A 6,661-nucleotide genomic window follows, 5' to 3' on the forward strand; every position below is an offset into this window, starting at 1 on the left:
CTAATTTTTCTGGGGGGACGACCCCCAGACCCCCGCCACGATGAAGTGTCACGTTTTTTTTTCATTGACAGTTGGCAACCCTACCTAAGGCAGAACACAAATAGTCCAAAGTATTTAGCACTGCAACCCCTGTTACACACGAGTGGGGCAAATAAACCCATAAAGGTGGCACACAGTCAAGAGTCTCACACACTGACTCAGATAGATCTCACACACTTCTACTACACACTCAAGTGACTGTTTCAACAAGGAGGCTGCGTTTCCTGGACGCTCGATCATAAGGGGCCAGTAGGGCTGGACTAGTACCGGGAGCTAAAGGGGATCGGATCCAGTGTGAATTTGGGAGGGACAGACTAACAAGGGAAGAGGAAACAAACTAAACAAAAAAAAAGGAATAGCCCCCCTCAGCCTGTGGTCTACCCCTTAGTTCAGTCAGCTATAACCTCTGGCCACTAGGACAGAGGGGGGGAGAAAATAACACAAAAAAACCCTCAGTTAGGCTACAATGTAGCAGCAGCAGTTAACACTTCACATTCACACAACACTCATACATTCTATAGAATTTCGGTTTAGAGAGAACAGCAGCTGAGCTGCGCAGCACAGAGTTCTAAACAGAAAACAACAAAACACACACAACCGTACATTAAGAATAGTACACAGGCAGTTCAGTACCGTATTTCAAAAGCACCAGTTAATTTCAAGTATCAGTATAACTTTATTTTAAAGTTAGATAGTGCCCCATAAAGATAATTACCAATACCCCCAGAGGTAGTAAAACACAGTGACTAAGATAACAGTTTAAAATGCAACACAGTTGCTGGCGTTATTTAACATACCTGTGACTATCACGCCACACACATAGGCCTACAGGTGAATGGCTCCGTAGCCAACTCTGCTACCCCGACCACCACTGGCTAAGCAGAGAGAAAGGACAGGACATTACACCACTGAATAGACACACATACAAAATACGTAGGAGGCAACCAAACGGTAGCATACCTTCTTGTACACACTTCAGTACACACGGGTAACTGGGCCCCGGTCACCAGCTGCACCACTCAGGTAAACGTCGGGACTACTCGGGCAAATGTCGGCTACATAGAAAGATACTGGGCATTACTAATCAGACACTCAAGCAAGGTAAACCTAAACTACATCACACAATGTTGACATACCTTGATCATGAAAAAGCCCGTAATACAGCGGATGCTACAGCGTTTTGGGGCAGGTGCTCCTGGATACCCCTCCCTAGGCTGACCAAACAACGTAATATTAACCCCAAGTAATATACATGAGATGAATAAAGACAGATAAAAAGCAGAAGGGGCTTCAAGCATACCTTGCCACGGAAAACGCCACCAAACACGCCGCCAGCCACACAGCTTCTGCGCTAGCCACCGAACAAGCTACCTGCTCAGGACCCCACAGGTGCCCCGAAGATGCCAGCGCCTAATTGCAGACCAATCACGTCAGCGTTTATGATGGCACATACCCAAGAGGAGGAGGATAGGGAAAAAACAAAAAGAACGAAAAACAACTATCCTGCTCTCGTTCCTACATGCTACATAGAGAATGACATCAGAGCAACATTGCCATGACATTATTGATAGCCTTATGTAAAGATTAATTGTGCAATCATGTGCTCTCGTAATTATGGTAAATACCAAACGCTGACATGGGAAGCACACATGAACGCCACCCCCTCTGGTATTTTCCACTGGACAACTCGTAGAAAGATTTGACACACGAGTTGACGAGATGATGACGTACAGTATATAACACTTTCAAGGCGGCGGCAATTAGCTCTCACCATGGTAACCGCTAAGTTTAAATACTCAAAAACTGGCATTCAATATGTTGAACAAAAACGCTTTTGCACACCTCTGTAGTTGGGCAGGTGCGTAGGATATTATCCCAGAGGGTTTTTCATTCAAGTGTAAAGAAATCCCGCACACTGTCCATTCCACCAACAAACTTTAATACAACGTTTCGGTCATCCGACCTTCTTGTGCGGGATTTCTTTACACTTGAATTCAATATGTTGAGACAGTGTCATGGTCAAGAATTATTCAGCATTTTTACCTTTAGACTTTGGATCATTCACTTATCATTTTCCTGCTGTAGCTGATAAACAACCTGAGACAGACCTGAGTCTCAATCCGGTCCGCCATTTTTAATTTGTAAACAACAACAAGAAAGTACCTGAACGCATAACATTGGTAAATACCACTTTGCAACTGGATAATATCTGCTTCGGAAGAGCACATGAATTCACAAAAAGACTTAGTCATTACAATTGTGGTGGCAGTAAGGCTCTGCATGAACATGTTAAGGACTGTCAGCTGTTGGCTGGGAAGGGCTTTGTTCCTAAATAATGCAGTCGTATTGGCCGCGTCACAGCCACAGACGCCTCTTCAGCCTGACCGGCCGAGGACGAGGACGAGGAGAGTGAGTGATTTATTGCCGGACGCCATGACAACTTAAGGGCTCATTATGACACCTTCTCCCCTCACCACGGAAACCTACGGTGGCCCTCGACAACTAATAGCCTCGTCCGCACTGTCTTTAAAGTAACCGTATGGGGCAGGGAATGGAGGTTGGGGTTGGGGGAAGAGAGAGATAGAAAAAGAGAGATGGAAGGAGGGTTATGGAGAGGAGAAAGAGATGGAGAGGAAGAGTTGGAGAAAGAGAGAAAGACAAAGACCAGAGAAAGACAGTGGACAGAGAAATGAGAAGGGGGAAAGAAGGGGAGATATATAGAGATATGAAGTCAAAGAGAGAGGAGCAGAAGGGGGAGAGAGAGTCATGCCAATAACAAATTATTGAATTGAATTGAGAGTGAGAGAGAGAGAAAGCTAGGGAGATACAGAGAAAGAGACAGAGAGAGAGAGGGAGTGAGAGAGAGGGAGAGAGAGAGAGAGAGAGAGAGAGAGAGATAGAGAGACAGAGAGAGAGAGAGGACAGAGAAGGGGGGAAGGAGGGGAAGGCTAGCATAGAGAGAGAGAAAGAGAGAGAGAGAGAGAAAGAGAGGAGAGAGGAGAGGAATGACAAGAGAGAGAGAGAGACAGAGGGAGAGAGACAGAGAGATAGCGCGTGCAACGGAGAGAGATAGGACGAGATGCCTGCAGGTGTATAGAGTGCACCTCAGAGACGCCGACCTCCATACATCAAAATGTCAAATGAGTCAGCTGCAAACACATTAGTCCTGACTCATCAGCCAGGAATTCTGGGTAAAAAACACCGCCAGACCTGTCAATCACATGCTCACTCATGCAGACACGCATTACTAGATGGGAAAGTTTCTGTTTCTGAGTGTGTTTGTGTTTTGACGGCCTTTGCTTGTTGTAACTTGCTGTGGATGTGTATGTGTTGTTATTTTACGAGTATGACCCACTGTGTTAGTAAGTATCATAGAGTGGATTGCATAAAACAGTAGAACAGTTGTAGTACCACACTAGAGTATAGGCACGTTGTCAATCCTAAAGCTAATGAAGGTATAGATGCATATACTGTAGAGCAGTGGTTCCCAACCTTTTTCTTAAGGGACCCATATTTTTACTATTGTAAGTTTTGGTGACCCAACCACGCCATCGCCTGCACGAGACAGTGTCACAAGATGCCCTCTGTTTCCTGCCAAAACTCATTTTAGTTATTTTATTCCTCAATTCGTCTTTGGTCAAATATAGGCTAAATGTTTAATAGCACTTACAATTTGTTGCTTCTATGCATTTATTAGTTGAATGCTTTGTCATTTATTCAACATGGGCTATATATATTTAAAATGAAACCCCTTAAAATCAAGAGGGCTCCGCGGCCCCCTGTGGATCTTTGGCGACCCATAAGTTGGGTCCCGACCCACCAGTTGAGAAACACTGCTGTAGAGTATATCATATATCACACTGGGCCCCAGGTGTCACTTGTATCAAGGTCAGGTATAGAGGTGACGCCAAATTGGATCCTTATTACATATATTCGGGCTGGGGTCCTTTCAAGGATACAAGGAATTTTATTTTTTGTCAAAGGCATAGCATTACAAAGTGAAAACATGCAGAGAAATGATGAATTTTGACCTTTTCAGAAGACTTTGTCCTGGGCCTGCCTGGCCAAAGCTGTCATCAACCCTTCAAATGGCAACACACATGGAACTTTCACTACATACAGTACGTTCACTTGGATCACAGGGTCGTCATCTGTTAAAGCATCTGAGGGCTCATTATTTTGCGCCTCATAATGGATCACGTCTAGTATTTACTACATAATAACATAGCTCCGTCTGTGTAATTGTTGATTAAGTGGGATTATATTATTCCCACTATTCCCACTATGTAAACAGTTTGGCTCCTACAAGGCTTCATAATGAGTACCTTAGGTAAGCCTACCATTACGTTGAAGCTGGACTCACTGAAAGTAGGCTACACGCATAAACACACACGCACACACACACACACACACGCACGCACGCACACACACACGCACGCACGCGTAAGCGCAGGCATGCACGCACACACGTATGCACGTATGCATGTATGCACGCACACACACACAAACACACACACACGCACACACACACACACACACACACACACACACACACACACACACACACACACACACTCACACACACACACACACACACACACACACACACACACACACACACACACACACACACACACACACACAAACCACAAGACTTCCAAGCAAATGGCTTCAAGATGACATATATTCAAATCAGATAAGCAAGATCAGTTAAACCGTGATCAGATGGGAGCTTTGATAATCTCCCTGTAGAGTCATTTACTCATGACCTGCACCAAAGTAAGCATGAATCATGTCAGATAAAACATTTCACATCAACACATTTCACATCTATAGCCCTACATATTTGCATTGTTTCCTAAACGGCGGGTCTGGACCCACAGGTGGGTTGCAGAAGAGGGTTTTTTGGTCACCTCACATGTTTCTCTACCTCACAGTCAACCTCAACATTTTATCATGATTATTGCTGGTTCAATTAGCTTACTGATTTTCATTTTTTTAAAAACCCAACAACTTCTGGAACAGCAACTGTTGAGATGACTATTCATCTATCGTTCTATCACATTCCATACAGACAATGCGATGCAGCATGCCTAAAATGTCAGATCAAACCTGAAATTCGGCCTCCTCAGCTCCTTTGCATTCTAATTGAAACAAATCGTGAACCTACCAGTTGTTATTTAGCCTTTACATGACCTTGCCCTTTCTGCCCTGGCTGCATAGTTGTGCACTGTTAACCACCGATTAACGTCAGCTGTTTGTGGCTGCAATGCCGATGTACTATATTGTAATTACCATGTTGCTGTGCTTTTGAAAACAAAAAAAGAACAAAAGGGTACCGTATGTAGCTATGGCGTGCCAGAAGCTCACTGGCTTCCTTGCTTCTGTACAGCTTCAGCCTGTGAAGGTGATGTAGTGATAAAATGAATATCGGCAGACAAGCAACTCAGATGGTAAGCATTGTAGATTTTATTGTTGACAGACGGAGAAGTATTCAACCCAGCAAGATCTGAAGTCATACAGAAAACAACCCTATTTAAGGTTTTGTCTCCCCCTCAGTCCTTGACGTGAGCTTCTTTGGTGCACGTGGGGTCCCATTTGGCTGTTTGTCCACTGTCCATTGTCTTGTTGTCCAACGTGTGCATTACAATATTTTGTTGCTCCAGTCTTGTGACCACACCAAGTAGATGCACATGTCTCTAATAATGTTGAGTTTCTCCTGACCCATGACAGAGAAGCTTACACACCAGAATATTTTACTACGCGATTGAAATAATATGACTGAAAGCATTATATAATATAGGAACCGTAGTAGACAAAGAAAAACTGAGATGAAACTAAACATTTTTCTACAGTGAGTCCTCAGGACAGTTTGTCACCCAAAGGTGTAGTGTTATTCTGGGCAACCATAGCGTGCAGAGGGCTTGCTTGTCTGCTTTCCTGCATGCTCATGACTAATGCTGTTGAGGTGAGGTCCTGGGTTTTGACATTTCAGCAACTGTGAGTAACTCAGAGAGGGTAAATTCTCCAAGTGTTGATTACATTTTTTTATGGTGTAGGCGTCCTGGCACGCAGATGGCTTGCTTGCCTGCTTTCCTGCTAGAGAGGTGGATACTTCAGGACGTGACATTGGTGTAGTGCTAGCGGGTGATTGTAGCATGCAGAATGATTACTTGTCTTCTTTCTTGCTTTCTTGCATGCATATAGCAACTTCTGTAGAGGTGGAGACCTCCAAAGGCTTGACATTTGTAACTCAGAGAATCCACTCTCTGAGCGTTGTATTTATATGGCATTGTTCACTGTGTAGGCATCGTAGGCATTGTTCACGTTGACACCATAGGCTGCTTGCTTGTCTGCCGCTGCTGCTGCTGCTGCTGCTGAGGTGGAGGCCGAGGTTCTTTGACATTTCGGCACCTTTGTGAAACTCATCCAAGGCACAGAGTGACGGGCGGTGGTTTGGCTGGCGCTCTCGTCCTCATACCTGTGAGCGGCTTTCTTTTGGAGCGCCGCGTACCTAGTGTACCTCTGCAGTGCCATCTGACCTCGGCTTACCTTTCAGACAAACCTGTTCCCCTGCTGATACTGTATGTTTTCTTTATTAAAGCTCACGCAATTGTGTGTG

The sequence above is a fragment of the Engraulis encrasicolus genome, chromosome 17 (assembly GCF_034702125.1).
Source record: "Engraulis encrasicolus isolate BLACKSEA-1 chromosome 17, IST_EnEncr_1.0, whole genome shotgun sequence".
Classification (NCBI taxonomy): domain Eukaryota; kingdom Metazoa; phylum Chordata; class Actinopteri; order Clupeiformes; family Engraulidae; genus Engraulis; species Engraulis encrasicolus.